This window comes from Sceloporus undulatus, chromosome 4 (genome assembly GCF_019175285.1).
Source record: "Sceloporus undulatus isolate JIND9_A2432 ecotype Alabama chromosome 4, SceUnd_v1.1, whole genome shotgun sequence".
Taxonomy (NCBI): Eukaryota; Metazoa; Chordata; class Lepidosauria; order Squamata; family Phrynosomatidae; genus Sceloporus; species Sceloporus undulatus.
The window spans coordinates 48151672-48169522 of NC_056525.1; the positions used below are offsets into that span (position 1 = coordinate 48151672).

A 17851-nucleotide genomic window follows, 5' to 3' on the forward strand; every position below is an offset into this window, starting at 1 on the left:
TCATAGGGCAGGGGAGTTTATCACATGGGAGGAATTTTTCTTAATTTCAAATGAAAAGAAAGTGCGGCCAGAACTCATTCACGAAATGACTTTCCATTGTCTGAAAATAGCTTGCCATTGCCTGAAAGTGTGTGTGATCATCTCTCACGCAATAACGTGAAACCCCATGATTGTGTTCGGACTGACCTCCCATTGCCCAAAATTGCGTGTGGTGGTCTATCACGCAATAACATTAAACCCCGTGATTGTGTTCGGATTGCCATTGGATTATACTTCTAATTTCCCTTGTCTGATAACGTCCACTGAGTCATTCCTCATAGGGCATGGTTTCCGGACCCTTCACCATTTTGGCCGCCCTCCTTTGGACACACTCTGGCTCAGTGGTCCCCAAACCGTGCCCTTTAAGAAATTTTGGACTTCCATAAAACAGAAACATTGTAAAATGAAGGCAATGACTACAATGTAAAGTAATTACTTTTTCTATAATATAACTCCGTGATGGTGAACCTTTTAGAGGTGGAGTGCCCAAACTGCAATGCAAACCCCACTTACTTATTGCAAAGTGCCATGTCCCTCTGGCCTTATGTCTGAATTAATGTAATGAAGACCTTGCCAGGACTATATATACTGTAACAAAATATCAAATCAACAATGTAAATAATATTCAAGCTAAAGAGTTAATAATTCAATGTGGGGTATAGACATTAAAAATATTTCAAAATATGCACAGAATTATGGAGATAAAATAATAGAAGGGAAAAGGAAAAAAATTAAGAATAGTAAAAGAACTTTGCTCTGGATAAGATCAGATGAAATAAATATTAAAGTGAAATAAAGGAGGAGAGGGGTATTACTTAAAGTTGCATACAGGACTGAGCAAAATATATTGTTAAAAATCATGGTGTACAGAAAAATACTATATGTCAAGGAAGAAACAAGAAAGCAAATGGAAAAATATGTACAAGACTGCAAGATGTAATTTGAATACACAAACATACACACAACTGGAAGAAATTATATAAATAAAGCTCATCCAAACAACAAAAAAAGAAATTTTGGACTGCAACTCCCAGAAGCCTCAGCTATGTTGCCCAATAGTCTGGGATTCTGGGAGATGAAGTCCAAAATCCCTTAAAGAGCAGTTTGGGGACCACTGCCCTGGAGAAGAGAAGGTTAAGAGGTGATATGATAGCCCTCTTTAAATACTTGAAGGGATGTCATATTGAAGAGGGAGCAAGCTTGTTTTCTGCTGCTCCAGAGACTAGGACCCAGAGCACTGGATGCAAGCTCCAGGAAAAGAGATTCCACCTGAACATTAGGAGGAACTTCCTGAGAGTAAGGGCTGTTGGACAGTGGAGAGGTCTTTAAGCAGAGGCTGTTGGGGTGCTTTGACTGGGAGTTCCTGCATGGCAGGGGAACCCTTGAGGCTCTTCCAGCTCCAGAGAACTCTGTGATTCCACGAAGGGGCGGGGACGGGGGCGGAGCTTGGCGCCGGAGTGACGGGGGCGCTGGCCAATGAGGGCGCTGCCCAAAAGTGTCAACTCCGAGAGCGGTGGCTTCAGTCTGTGTTTGGGAAGCGGAGGGAGAGGAGCTGGAAGGGGCCTCCTCCGCCATCGCCTTGCCCTGGCAGACGGTGAGTCTGGGGGAGAGAAAGGCCTACTGCTTCTGAGGGGAGGGAGGCTGGGGGGGCTCCATGCTTCTTCTTCCTGGGCTGAGTCGCGTCCTCATTTTCCCGGACGCGCTCTCCATCTCTGCTTTCTGCCCAGGAGGGGTTCCAAGGCGTCCCTCATTGTCAGCAGGACCAAGGATAAGGCGATCAGGGGCGTCCTCCTTTTCCCGGACGCGCCTTCCATGTCTGCCTTCTGTCCGGGAGGGTTTCTCAAAGTGTCCGCCTCCATTTCGAGCAGGACTAACAGGACGACCGCACGTCCTCCTTTTCCAGGGCGCGTCCTCCATTTGAACCATCTGTCCAGGAAGAATTCAAAAGTGTCCTCCATTTTGAGCTTGACTAAGGACAGAGTGACCAGGGGCGTCCTCTTTTTTAAAAAAGACATGTCCTCCGTTTGAACCTGCTGCCCAGGAGGAATTCCCAAATGGTCCTCCATTATGAGAAGGACCAAGGACAGGTTGACCAGAGGTCCTCCTTTTCCAGGACACGTCCTCCATGCAATCTTCTGTACAAGGGGAATTCCCAAATGAGCCTGACTAAGAAGCATGGATTATATATATATATAGATAGATAGATAGTGTTTTGAGCTTATTTTGGTCATGTCCTCCATTTTACTCGAAGGCCCTCCATTTGGGGGTGCCTTGTCCTCCTTGGCGGTGAGGTCACCCTGAGAGAGACTCCTCTGGACTGAGTTCAATCTATAGGGCCTGATTTAAGGACCTAGTAGGAAGCCTGATTTAAGGAGAGATGGTTTGAGTGTTGGACTAGGGCTCTGAAGACCAGGGTTCGAATCCTGGCATGGCTATGGAAGCCCACTGGGAGACCCTGGTGTGTCACACTGTCTCAGCCTCAGAGGGTGGCAATGGCAAACCCTCTCTGAAGAAAGATGCTAAGAAAACCCCAGGCTACATCCTTCAAGACACACAACTACTCATAGTATCCAAGTATTCTTCCATTGAAAACATAAAACACATCATCAACGATCTCTCATAGTACTACTTCTTCCCCGTTTTCTCTTAACTGTAATACAGTATCTTTGTTGCTCCTTGTACCTCCATTAATTATATCTCTTTACATCAAATTTATTTATCTATCTATCCCATTTTGGATATTGAACTTCATCGCATCTCACTGACTATGCAAGCTTAAACAATTAGTCAGCACAACAACAAAAGGATAAAAACAACACAGTAATATTGTGTAATGAGAAATTCCAGTATCCTTGAGTTATTATATGTCCATCTTATCCCAGTTATTTGTGGTTTTACTTAATATGTTCTCTCTAGGAATCACTGGGACCTCGGTGCAACTCTTCTGGAACTTGACTATAGAGTTGTTCTGGAGAACATAGATGTTCCTAGAGGGGGAAAAACTTCTCTAGGCATTTGTAGGTCCTCCAGCATGATTCTGTGATCAACCTCTGGCAGATGTTGACACATCTGGACTGGAGGACCTGGAGATTCCTAGAGAGGTAGTCTTTCAGGTAAAAAGAATAGTGTTTTTTTAATCTGCATTTTCCCCATGTTCACATGGGTCCTTTACCCATAATCCCAGCAAATGTGAAGGGACCATTACATTATTGATTCATACCTCCAGATCTGGTGTTGGCAGGATCACCAGAGGTCCTCCTTTTCCAGGACACGTCCTCCATTTCATCCTTCTGTCCAGGAGGAATTCCCAGATGTTCTCCATTTTGAGCAGGACTAAGAAGCATGAATTTATGTTTATGTGAGTGTTGGGTTTCTTTGCTTTTTATTTGGTCATGTCCTACCTTTTTCTTGAATGTCCTCCTTTCTGGTCACCCTGGGTGTTGGTATGTTGTTGCTTAAGTCTACTGGCTGTCCCAAAAAATCAGGTCAAATTTTGTGGGCTATGTGCATTTGTTGAACCCAGTAGTTCACGTGTGTCTGTATGGGGGCCATGCTGATCCTACATACATTCACAAGTCTGTAAGGGACAGCTGTAAAACTCTGAGGTGTGTCTGTGTAGGGAACAGGTTAAATGAAACAGGTACCAGTTTTCTCTATAGTAAATGTTTATTTCTCTCTCTCTATCATCAGTACCTGCACTGTAGATGCTGTGAACTGGCATTTGTACTTCACTGAGTACATCACATTCTTTTCTCTGCATGCTTTTTACCATCTGACTTTTTCCTAATGAAGAACCCAATGCAGCTTTGAAAGCTAGTGTGATGTATTTTGCTCCTTTTGGTTGGCCCAATATAAGATATCACTATAGGATGGATGGTTATATAGTCAGCCCTCCATATCCACGGATTCTTTGTACACGGATTCAAGCATCCATGGCTTGAAAATATCTCCAAAAAGTATAAGTTCCAAACAGCAAATCTTGATTTTGCTGTTTTATGTAAGGGACATCATCTATGGATTTTGCTATCCTGTGGGTCTTGGAACCAAAACCTAGTGGATAGCAAGGGCCCACTATACTTCTGATGTAGACCTGAGAAGTAAAAGTTGTAACTGTGCACAGTGTTTTCCCTACCACTGTTATTACACAATTTCCCACTATTTGTCTATTGCTTGTTTTCATTTTCTGAGGTTACCAAAGAATTCTCTGTTGATACTGAACCCTAATTCACCAGTATTTTAGGACTCTACGTTTGGCTATGTCTTCATGGATTTTCATGGTGACGGAGCCTTAATATACAAACGTTTAGACTGGAGAGTGGAATCACTCAAATTCTCCAAAGTACTACCAGAAATACAAATGCCAGTGTTCTCTGGGGAGTAGTTTTCAACTTGGATTGAAAGGTGGTGGCAGCTTTCTGGGTGAAGGTAAGGCCAGTTCTCTCTGGTCTGACATCTGTGCTGTAAATTCAAAAGCTGGAGAAGTGTCAACGTGTCTAAATGGAGGCTCCCCTTCCCCCTCAACTGTGTTTTGAAGTAATTTCACAGCAAAACCAGGAAATGGAGTAATGGTGTCCTGTGACCTTTTAATATATTTAGGAGAGAATGACAATAGCTCTTTTCCTAATGGAGAAACAAAGGGAAAATGTTGGATAAGGACTTTTGAATGAAGCCACAACAGCCTGGTTGAGGATCAGAAGGGACTAGATTTATTTTGAGTTGCCAGAATCTTCAGCCTGATGATCTGTGGTCCTAGGCTCTATCCAGGCTGCAAGTTTTAAACCAAAATGCAGGAATGATCACACTTTAGGCTTTGGTTTGTTTGTTTGTTTGTTGAAATCTGCTATGTTTTTCCCGATGCAAAATCTATTTACTTAGCCTTCCTGGGCCCAGGAGTTTACTTTGAGTTCATTAGTTCTCAAAATCCCTCCAAACAAAACTCCACTCCTGTTTCTTCTCTTCCAGATGTTTTCATTGTAGTATAATGTGCAGTATTCAATATATATATATATATATATATATATATATATATACACACACACACACACACACACACATACACACACACACACACACACACACTTACAATGTAGAAATTATATGGCATAATTTGCTGCAGGGTGGGTGGTGGGTGGGGAGTCATTTTGTTATTGCCATTGTTTTGCTGCAAGGCAAAACAAAGAATCTTGTGGTACCTTACAGACTAACAAGTTCATTATGATGTTAAGCCACAACACATTTATTAGTTGTTAAAGTGTCAGTGGACACACAGAACTGGAAGGGATCCCATGGACCATTTAATCTAACTTCCTGTCCTTGCAGGAATCCCTTAGGGAGTCAGAAATCTTGGCTGAGTGCCTGCAAATCACCCACAGAGCTACCAGTAGATACCAATGCATTTGTTATCCACCTCTCTTCAAGTGAATATAAAATGTGTAAACAAGTACTGCTTTTACAGGATTAAGACCTACTGTTGTGTCATATGAGGAATGCTGAAATAACATACAAAGCACTGAGGCTTTTCTTGATCTTGTTGGCTTTTTCCAAGAAAAAGTTATGAATGTTTCTGCCATCAAATGCTTCCATATTGTAGAATTTTCTGAAAAAACAATTCTCCTTGCCTTCTGTTATGGATGCTGTCTCCCCCTTTTTAGGGCGAGTGAAGATTAGCAGATATCTCAGGGTCAATAACTAAATAGGCTTTATCATTTTGATTGAGGTCATGCACACATTTGCTTGGGAGTGAGTAAGTATTCCTGCCTGCCTGTTCTTGTGCCAAGGCTTTTTTCCATGTCTGTCAAAGGTATGAAGATCATCTACAACAAGAGGTCTTTCTCAGAAGTGGCTACCAAGTTTACGAAATGCCCTCTTTAAAGAGATTAACTTGATGCCAATACTGCTGTTATTCATTTGAGGGGGCACACTATGTGTCTTCAGGTCATTTCTGACTTATAGTAACCCTGAGGTGAACCTGCCATTCATCAAGCCAAAAATATGTTTATTTACCCATAGATTTTGAAAGATTTTACACCTTTTAAGTATATTAACTTTTATTCTGTTTTATCTAATCTTACATTGTTCTTGTGTTTGTGTAGTTTGTGTAAGCAGCCCTGGTGGTGCAAGTGATTAAATGCCAATACTGCAGCCACTCATTCACAAACCACAAGGTTGTGAGTTCAGTCTCAGCCAAGGGGCTCCAGGGTTGACTCTGTCTGGCATCCTTCCAAAGTCACTAAAATGAGTACCCAGCTTGTTGGGGGCAATTAGCTTTCAGTTGTAACCCGCTTAGAGACTGCTTAGGTAGTTTGAAGCAGTATATAAATGAAGCTGCTAGCTGCTATTGCTAGTTGTTCTATAATGCACAAATTCCCTGTGTTATACACTACAGTGCGCCCTTGTGTAAGGCAAATAGTGTGTATGCTCGAGTCCCATTGGATAGAATGGGGCTCGTGCATGATGTGCAGCGCGGTGCACGCGCCATTCATTTCTCGTTGCACGGCTTTCAGCATAAGCTTGTAAAACAAAATACGGTATGAAGGGTGTTGTAAGTAAATTGTTTTAAGGAAATGCATGCTACTGATTTCTGTATACACGTGATGGAACAAGTTGTAAATGAACAAAAAGGTTATCCTATGTTTTCACTGAAATATTAATATTGTAGTCCCATCTGTATTTGGAAACTACGACTGAAAGATAATAACTTTTGCAAGATTCTGCTATTTTATGAACTATCTGGATGTGTTTCTGCACAAATTAAATTACCCAGTGAGTTGATAAGAACGGCAAATATTTGAATGTGCTTTTCCAGGTCCGTGTCTAAACCTTTTTGTCTAACAGCTCCGATCCGACTCATTTTTATTGTGTTTGCACAGCACACTAAACCGTAGCTATCCTGATGGAAATGAATTTAGCCTCCCTACTGGTTTTGCCTACTTTTGTTCCTCCTCTGTCTATAGTGAGGGGTGAAGTTTAGAGGCTTTCCTTTCCATTTTTGGTTGTTTAAATCTGAGAGACTAAGAAAACAGGGAGCAGTCATGTTGTGTCTTAAAAGATCTTTTATCTTGTATAAGCCTTTGTATATTCTGTCTCAATCTGATGGCCACTTGAATTTTTGGTAGACTGTTGTTGATTTTAACGCATGCTTGATTGAAATGTCAATTACAAACCATACATTATACACTTAGCTTGTTTCAACAAACCACAGTTAAAATGCTGAACTGTTCTAAAAACAATGGCCGGTACAGTGGTCCCTCCACATTTGCTGAGGTTAGAGGTGAAGGACCCCCATGAACGTGGAAAAACTCCTCTCTATAAATGTCCAGGTCTTCCAGTGCAACTGCCAGAAGTTGATCATAGAATCATGCTGGAGGACCTAGAGAAGTGTTTTCTCTAGGAACATCTAGGTTCTCCAGAACAACTCTGTAGTCAACTTCTGGCAGAGCTGCACTGTAGGACCTAGAGATTCCTAGGGGGAACATATTAATCAAAACCACAAATAATCAAATCTGCAAAAGTCAAGGCTGCAGATGTGGAGGGCCAACTGTATTATACATCAGCTACTTACCAGATTACCACACTACCATCTTATAGTGCTGTTATTCCACTTTTACTGCTCTGGCTGCCTCCTGTTGCATTCTGAGGTTTGTAGTTTAGTGAGACTTAAGAGCTCTCTGGCTGAGAGTTCTAAATACCCCTCCATAAAATTCAAATCCAGGAATGCAACAGGAGGCAGCCAGAGCAATTAAAGTGGAATAGCAGCGTTGTAAGACTGTAGTGCGGTCATCTGGTAAATTAAGTATACTTAACTAAGGGGTGAAACAGACCACCCGGAAAGAGTGTCTTGAAGTCTCCCCTGAGAAAGCCAGATTGGGGCTGCGGCAGTGGCATGCTGTGATCCCAGTACGCTTTTTTGCTAGCATGCCTTCAGCAAATTGCCACTTCTTTTTGCCCCAGCAAAAAGCCGGCCTTTCCTGCCCTGTTGCGGCTTTACAGTGCTCCTGCAGCATGCGGTGTGTAAACGCCACACCACCAGAGCACCCGGAAGCCGGCCCATGTCTGGTCAGCCAGGTGTCTTGGGGACAGGCAGCATCTAAACACCATGCCCCCAAGCCGCCAGGAAGCCCCTGTTTAGAGCCAATCTGTTTTGCCCCTGGTAACCTCTCCTGGTTCAGCCCCCTCAAATGATGGAACTGTTACTCACCTGAGTAAATCTAGGGAACTGTTCCGTATTCATGATCCCTACATAGTCACAATTGTGCCACTGTTGCCACTGTTGTAACTCCCTTGCCAACCTACTTTACCCAGAATCAGTTGCATAATTCTTCTGGTGACTGGAGCATAGGTGAATGATGTTTCTGGCAGGGTTGGGCCAGGAGAGGTTAATTAGTTAAGTATAAGTAACTAAATAGGCAATAAAAGTTGTTGTTGTTGTTCTTGTTGCTGTGTGCCTTCAAGTTGTTTTTGATTTGTGGTCCTAAAGCAACCCTATCATAGGGTTTTCTTGGTAAGATTTGTTCAGAGGGGGTTTCCCATTGACTGGCCATTATTCTAAACTACTTATTTTACAATGGAAGCAGAACTCTGCAACCTTTATCCTTGTGACTGTTTCAGAGAAGAAGAGGGCATGGGAAGGTTGATTTCAGGTTGTCTCAGCTTGATAAACCAAGATAGGCACTAGCATAAGGCATTAACCATATTGCAGTTATTAGTGTACAAATGATGGGAAGATGTAGTTAAGTGCAGTTACTTGCTGCCTTGCTTGCTTGTGTAAAAGAAGAAGTGAAGCAGTATTCTATGGGTGCCTAAAGTTCACACATGCCTTGGCATGTAAGTATATATCTTGACTGTGTGAATTGGATCTCTTTGTCTTTCTACAGCCCTTCATAATTTCTCTTTGATTATAGCTTCAGCAGTATGCTGCTTCTGTTATGTGAGTGTTGCAGAATTCAAATATATAGCCATGTTAGTCTGTAGAATCAGTATGTAGAAAGATCTTGTAGCACCTTTGAGATTAATTGAAAGAAGTTGGCAGCATGAGCTTTCGTAGACTTAAGTCTACTTCCGCAGATGCATTTCCAAAAGCTCATGCTGCCAGCTGCTTTCTTTCAGATATTAGTCTCAAAAGGGCTACAAGGCCTCTCTAAATACTATTTGTGTTGCAGTTTGTTTTACTCTGAAATCCTTTTTGAAATTCAAACATCTTCAGTACAGTATAGCCAACTTTCCATTGGCTGAGGTGATGTGACATCAATATAGCCCAGACTCACTGCTCTCTCGAGTTCTGAGCTTGATAATTTATGGTTAGGATTCTCTGTGTTTGTTTGATTGGTTTATCAAAATGAATGAAAAGAGTTTATTAAAGGCACTTACGAAAGGCTTAGACAAGACTTATTTTCCCTCAATCTCTTGGGTTACACTGTTATGTATAATGTTTGTTTTTTATTTTCAAGTCATTTTTCTTTCCAGGAATGGTGAAAATATTTCATCAGTCATGACAGAAATCCTTCTCAGATTTTTATTTATTATTACTTATTTATTGGATTTATACCCTGCCTTTCTCTTCATCTCCACACAGTCACTGCCTTCTTAAAAAGTAGGAACAAATAAAAATAAAATACATGTAAAAATAAGAGTATTGGAGGACAAACAATTTATAATTTGTTCTAATTTTGTTTTTCTAAATCATTTTTACTAAAAAACACAAAAACAAACACATTTTCTGTACTGTTATATTTAAATCTACAATACAATACAAAACACGTACAAACAATACAAACAAACAATAATAAACTAAACTAAACCTAAAACTACTGACTTTCTTTTTATTAGAAAGGTAAAGGTAGTCCCCTGACATGAATGTCTAGTCGTAACTGATGGTAAGGGGCAGTGAGCATCTCTGTTACTAAGCCGAAGAGCCAACGTTGTCTGAGGGATCATGTGGCCAGCATGACCGCACTGAGTGTTGTTACCTTCCCATCCAAGTGGTACCTACAGTATTTATCTACTTGCATTTGCATACTTTCGAACTGCTAGATTGGGAGAAGCTGGGACTAGTGACAGAAGCTCACCCCATCATGCAGCACTTGGGCCTCAAACTGCCAACCTTCAGATGTTCCGATTATCAGAACTGGCATCATTAACTGATGATTATATCACTCTTTTTGTTATACTTCCTTAAAATCATAATATATATTTTACTACTAATTAATAAACAAATGAATTCATTTAACAAATCGTAACATTGACATATGTCCCCAATGTTAATTCAGAAAACATAAATAGCTCCAAATCTTCTTAAAATTCATCAAAGATTTTCCTTAATCAGAATCATCAGGTTGTCCATCTCATCAAGTTCTGCAATCTTCATCATCTAGTCTTCTTGTGATGTTACAGTGGCTTCTTTCCATCTCTGAGCAGGAATTTACAATTACTGAGCACTAATGGTATATTGTAAAGTCTTCCCATGATTCTTGTCCAATTGCTCATTCAATATTCCAAGTAAAAAAATCTCAGGCTTCAACTGTATTTTTATTTTATAAATGTCCTACAATCTTTTGTGAACCGCAGTCCGGGACTTCTGCATTTCATCGCAAGTCTACCACATGTGAAAAAAAAGTCCCAACCTTCTGTTTACATTTTCACCAACTACTTGAATTATTCCTAAACATTTTTGACCATCTGTCTGTGATGAAATACCATCTATACATCATTTTATTAAAATTCTCTCTCAAATCATAATTGAATATATCGTCTCCTTCCTCCTAGTTTGCATCTGTTTTCTTATTTTTGTTTGGTCAAGAGGTGGTCTCCTACCACAGAGGGAATATGGTTTGATATTTTCTTATTTCTTGTGAGGTGAAAGTTACTACAGTATTACATCTGCTAGTGAGATTGATGACTAAAGCCTGACTGAATCCCTTTTGCTCTGTAGCTGTTCTTGTTGGTACAGCTGTCCTGTTCTGGTAACCTATTAAGAAATGCCCTGTCAAAGATGAGCTCACAGGTGGCATTAGCATGAACCAGTGTATGATTACTTTTTTAAAAAATTAAAAATTGTACATGTACTTTCTACTTCTTGAACAAACACTTTCCTACAAATTATTGTATATAGTCATATAGAAGTCTAGAATGTGAATGTGAGACACACTTTGAGAGTTCCATAAGTTCTATAAGCCTTACTGGAAGATATCTATCTATCTATCTATCTATCTATCTATCTATCTATCTATCTATCTATCTATAAACTGCATGAGATTATTTCCCCATTTTACTCCTTCCTTTCAACTGGTTTATGTTGGTTGTGAATCTCTGGGATCTTTGCCAGTGCTTTAGCCTGAATCTGCCCTGGCCTCTTGACAAGAGGGAAAGGGTGTTAGCTAGTAGGCTTGGCAATATATCCCTACCCAGATCACAATGCAGAGCAGCAAGGAATTACCTTTCTGCCTAGTAGAGCTAGAAGGCTTAAATACAGTGCGCCCGTGTTATACTAAATACCTAAATACAGTGCGGGGAGCATGTGGGGTGCAAGGGGTGGCGTGTCCCATTCAAATGAATGGGACACGCACCCATGGCGCCCCACATGCTCCCGCGCCACTGCGCATGAGCCCCATTCAAATAAATGGGGCTTGAGCACAGGCGGAATTCGCCTTACGCGGGGGGGAATCCGGAACGGATCCACCGTGTAAGGAAAGGGCCCACTGTACTCTAAAGGCACCAGACCGTGGCAGATTTTGGAAGCAAAACAGGGTCAGTTCTGGTTAGTACTTGGATGAGAGACCTCAAGTAAATACCAGGTGCGGTATGCTATATTTCAGAGGAAGGAACTGACAAAACTCCATTAAATTCATGGGGTCACCATAAGTTGACGGGTGATTTCCTCTACAAGGAGGTCCATAACAGAATGGCCTTGTTTAAGATCCTTGGCTGCCTGTCAGAAAATCTACCGTATATACTCGACTATAAGTCGAGAAATTTTTGCCCCAAAATGGTCTCCAGAATCCTGGGTAGACTTATGCACGGGGCAATAAGTCTTTCACCAAGCTTCTCAACAGCTGGGCTGCCTCTGCAATGGGCAGCCCAGTTGGGGAGAGCCTGGGAAGGTTGCACGTTTGCCCTGGAGTCTCTCCTTCACTGGGCTCCCTCCTCAGAAGAAGCTCAGTGAGGGACAGGCTTCCCAGGGCAAGCGTTCACCCTGGAGACCTCTCCTTCGCTGGGCTGCATCTACGGGAGAAAGCCTAGCTAGGGAGAGGTTTGCAAGGGCATACATTCGCCAGCAGCCTCTCCCCAGCTGGACTGCCACTTTAAGTCAGACCCTCGACGTATCCACGGGTCATATAAATACCCACATTTTTGGCCCCCAAAATTGACCTCAACTTATACATGAGGTTGAACTTATACACAAGTATATACGGTATGTTTTCTGACGTCCTTGTTCTTTGGAAATTTCACAGATGAAAACCAGCCATGTGTGGCCAAACAACATACAAGCTAGGGAAGATTGCAGTGGTTTGCTTTTGCCTGAATCTATTGAAAAGGGCAAGTTTCTGCCCCTTCATTCCTCCCTCTGAGTTAAGCACAAACTATTTATGTATTTTAAACTCAATTCGCAGCAATTGAAGTTAGCTGAGGAAAAGGGGGGAAATCAAAAGAAAAGAGAAACAAACATTTTAAAAATCATCTGAAAAATTGGGATATGAGAAGATTAACCAGGAATGACTCTTCCAAATCAAAAAAGTTGGAGAGTAATATTAAAACTCTTGATCGGAATTTTTTAAATCAATTTATGTATCAGAAATTTCCTTCTCAGGAATACAGTACTTTGAAATTGGTTTTTGAATTACAGTTGCCCCTCCACTTTCGCAGACTTCAAATCTGCATTCCTCGCCCATGTGCGAGTGGCAAACTGAAGGTGACAAAATGGGGTGTGTGCCTACGGCACATGGCGCCATTCAAGCCAGTGGGACTTGCATGCCATCAATTTTCCATTTTCACGGGGGGGGGGGGCTGTAATGGAACCCCTGCAAAAACAGAGGGGCTCCTGTAGTTCTTTCTCCATCCTAGAAGTGGCACGTATATTGTACAACTCCTCAATTTGCTGGGGATAGAAAATGGAAACTAGTATATATATATTTTCTTGACTATCCCAGATTTTACTCACAGTTTGGGTCTATTCTTTTGAGGCTTGAAAATATGGAGCAGGCCACTGGTGTGAAATTGTACTAACTGTTTCACTACTGGGGTTCCTTGTTTACCTGTGAAATACATAGCGTTTCAACAAAGAGTGCAAAACTTTGACCTCAGGCTGAGGATGTGTTGGAATTTCATGCTGAGGATGTGCTGCCCTTCACCATGGCAGCTGCATGCAGATGTCACTCCAGCAATAGAGCCAGACAAGCAAAGGTTAGGACTAGTTCCTGCTCCTGAACTTATGATCTACTTTGTAAGCAGAATTGTGTGTGTGTGTGTGTGTGTGTCTGTGTATTCTGATTCCTTAGAGGACATACGAAGGCCAACCATGTAGTATCTTCTCCTGATCATTCAGGGGTAGGCAACCTGCGGCTCGCAGGCCGGATGCGGCCCGGCAAGGCCTTGGGACCGGCCCCAGCCCGGTCCTGCCGCCGATTGCCGCTGGAGCCTTTGGCCTCTCGCGTGTGGCGGGCAAGGGGGGCAAGCGGCGGGCAAGGGGGCAATTGTCTATAGACAATTTGTTAATTTATTGGCTTCGGCCCCCCAGTTGTCTGATGGACAGCAACCCGGCCCCTGGCTTAAAAAGTTTGCCTACCCCTGATTAAGACTGTTATCCAAACTGCTGATTTCTCAAAACTTTTTGTTCAAGACCAAGGGAATTGGAAAATTCCTCCTCCAGGCTTGTATTAACAGAGAGTAAGTAGAAGTTGCTACTGCATTCACAACTATTCTGTGAAGACTGATGAGAAATTGGTTCCTGCTTTTTGTTCTTACAGCTGCACCTGTGTGTGCCATTTTGTTTTCTAATGAGATACCTGTCAAGGTGCAGAACTCTGCCAGATGTTACTTTCCTGAACACTGCATATTACTGCTAATGTTGCAGATCTTTGTAGAGAGCTTCAGAACAGGGAGAAAAACTGTGTGTGAGAGAGATGATAAGCAAGGACCACATTTCTTAGCAGTAATATGCAGTGTTCAGGAAAGTAACATCTGGCAAAGTTCTAAAGAGGAATTTAAAAAGTGTGGCACTCAGTCCCCAAATGTGACCCATCAGTCCTACCACAGTTGCCCAAACATTTTGTTGATCAACAGAGGGATCCAAGTGTGATTGCACCCACTCACAACAACAACACTTGTAGATACAGATATATGATTGTGGTAGATTCTACCACTATCTTTCTTGATAAAATTATAAATATCTGAACAAAATCAAAGCCAGGAGCAGCTGATTCTTCCTGTTTTCAGATAGCTTGGCTGTGCTGCAGAGTGCCAATTCGTTGGCCTTTCTGAGAACCACAGCATCATTCCTGTCCCATATTCCTTTCTGGTTGTCCAGAGTGCTTATTGGCTAGTCCTTGTAGGAATTACAAAACTACTTTGTGCATATTTTGCCCAAAGTAGAGGTGGAGAATCTTTGGCTCTCCAGGTGTTTTGGATCACAGTTTCTACAGCCTTCTTATGATTGTCTATATACTGTCTAAAACTCTCAATAGCTGAATTCCTAAATATCTGAAGGGCCAAAGGTTCCCCACCCTTGGCTCAGAACAATGTACCTACAATGTACATATTAGTAGAAAAGTGAGGGCAGTGAAAAGCAGTTCTCGCCACACATCTGTGAAACATGTACCTATCCCTAGAGGGAGGTATGCCTGTTCCTAAATGGATATTTCAGGAAATAGAGGATGAAATAGCTGTCTGATCTGGTAAAACATAACACACACGATTGTGTACCATGTTTATGCCATACACTGGTGCCTCGGGATACGAAATGATCGGGTTACGAAATTTCTGGGATACGAAAAAGTTGGATTGGCAAAAACTGTTTCGGGTTACGAAATATTTTTCGGGTTACGAAATTCATTTCGGCGCGAAATTCAAATGCTGCAAAGTGCAGCTATAGGCTTTCCAGTGCTAACGGAAAGCCTTTTCGGGTTACGAAATTTTCGGGTTACGAAAGGAATGGCGGAACGAATTAATTTCGTAACCCGAGGCACCAGTGTATTATCATATTCACATAATTTTATGGAAACATGATACAAGTAGCCAATGGGTCCCTACAATTGCATGTGCACTGTAGAAATAATCTAGGCTGACACCACCATGGCTCAGTGCAATAGAATCCTGGGATTTGTAGTTTGTTCTGGCACCAGAGCTCTCTCACAAACTACAACTCTGAGAATTCCATAGCATTGAGCCATGGTAGTTAAAGTGGTATCAGACTGGATTATTTCTGCAGTGCGGATGCAGCCTAGCTGACACCAGTATGCAAATCACTACGAGGACTACTGATGTAGGGCAGCTAGAATTCTGTGCCATAACATTCTGCCTTCTCTCACAGTGAAACATAATTCTCAATGTGCAATATAAAATGAAAATTATTCTAGCTAAATTTATTTACAGATTGCCCAAATAAAATCACACAAAGTCCTGCACAAAGTAAATTAAGTGTGTACTGTTGCCTGAAAAAAGCCATGCCACTTGTTTCTCATTTCTCTTGGCCTGAAAGCAAGCCTGCTGCATGCCCACATTAGGAGACCTACTAGGGAGTTGTACTGAACCATATTAACTTGCTAATGTGTCATCTAAATTTATTTAAGTAAATTTAGGTTATGTTTAGGCTAAATTTATTTAACAAAATTCAGCAGGCTGCACACTGGAATTTTGGAATACAGTACTTTGACTGATTTGGTGGACAACATAGAGGAAGGAACAACCAGCTGGTGAAAGAGCAGGCATCTATGGTAAAAAAAAATACTAGATGCAGGACATGGAAAATTACATGCTTCTACCTTTTGAAATCAGTGAAACTGAAGAATAAGTGCTTACATTTGCTGATCTCCACAGAACAAACTGGGTGCTTCATTTTTCTAGACTAGGCCTGTTCAGAGGAAGCGGAGCAGTAGAAAAAAGTGAAAGCAATACTTTTTCTTTGCTCCTTGCATGGAATGTTCTGTGGCATTTTCTTCTAGAATGATTCCACGGGGGATGGTCCTGTGCCTATTTAATCCACTAAATCCCTGGCTTTGGGTCGGGTGGCAAAGAATTTCTGCTATATTGACAGTAAAAGGGTAGTACTGGCTGATGATGAGTTCTGGGGGAGGAACAACAGGATTGGAGCCGAAACCGGATCCAGCCCAATGTAGTGCCCTAGATGAGTCACTCTTCCTGTGCCCACACCTTTGCTGGGGTTAAGTGAAACAGGGTGTTTCTTAAGAGCTGTCTATTTACTAACAGTGAATGATATTTTTAGGTGAAGTTAAATTTTTATTCCTTCTGGAAGATCGCCCACGAGGATGAGGCATCATTGAGCCATTTTATTGTCTTTAGTTGGCTTGTCTTATAAGGAAGTCCTGGAATGGTATTGAAATTTCCACTTATGTTATTTGTGTGCATTCTCAAGATCAGTTGGCATAGATTAATGAACCCTTAATGTACTTAACCTTCTTTTTTCTTTACACTACATTTGTGGAAAGCATAATATATCCACTTTTTGGTGGCTGAATTAACCCTTGAACAGACTTATAATTATTTCCCTGAGAACCTTTACTTCTTGCTTTTTAAATGCTCTATTGGCAGAGTGGGAAAAATCTACCTTTTTGGCATACTTTTTGTGAATGAGAATAAGAAAAGGCACCGTATGCATATTTTGACAGCTTTTAAGTGATCTGAATTCTCTTTAATTAGTACTGTAGAGTTTAGTGTGTTAGGTTTGGAAACTAATTCTATTATTATTATTATTATTATTATTATTATTATTATTATTTCTTACTCACCTGTCTCTGTGGATTTAGATGGGAAACAACAATAAATTAAATATATATCAACAGATTAGATAAATAATATTAGTTAAAACACATTAACACCAGTTAGAAATCTATAACTGTTAAAAGAACATATAAAACAAATACATACTAAACACTGTTCATAGTTTAAAACTTGCCATTTAAAAGGGGCCTACTGGAAGAGACTGGTTTTTAGCACTATGTTAAATTCAGATAGTCTATCCAGCTGTCAAATCTCTTCTGGCAGGTTATTCCATAGTCTGGGGGTAGCTAAAGAAAAAGTCTTCTGAGTGACACTTGCCAGCCTAGTCCTGGCTGATTGAAGTAATTGTCCCCAGAGGACCTGAGTATATGGAGCAGATTATATGGGGAAAGATGATCCTGTAGGTAATCTAGACTCAAACCATGTAGGGCTTTAAAGGTAATAGCCAACACTTTGTATTTTGCCTGGAAACAAATTGACAGCCAGTGGAGTGATTTTAATAATAGTATAATATATAGATGTACCAGTAACCAGTCTGGCTGCCATGTTTTGGACTAACTGAAGTCTCTGAACATAGTACAGAGGTAGCCCAATGTTGATTGCATTGTAGATGTCTAGCCCTGAGGTTACCTGTGTGTTCACTACCATCTTTAGATCCTGTAGTTCTAGGAGGGGGGCATAGCTGGCATAATAGCCAAAGCTGATAGTAGGCATTCCTGGCCATCACATCTGTCTGAGTTGTCATTTGGCATGACAGATCCAGAAGCACACCCCAAGCTGCCTTTCAGGGAGAGCATGACTCCATCCTTTGATCATTTGGAAAAGCGGTTAACAAATAAAATTTATTATTATTATCATTATTATT

The 17851-nt window shown here is 41.3% G+C and overlaps 1 protein-coding gene across 1 annotated transcript in view; it reads left to right on the forward strand.

Moving 5' to 3' along the window:
* Positions 1 to 1575: 1575 nt before the first annotated feature.
* DENND2C (DENN domain containing 2C) overlaps positions 1576 to 17851 on the forward strand; it is a 78710-nt gene continuing 62434 nt past the window's right edge. The window contains exon 1 of the mRNA XM_042465757.1: positions 1576 to 1633. The gene's annotated coding sequence lies outside the window, so the exon portion shown is untranslated. The remainder of the gene's footprint in view (positions 1634 to 17851) is intronic.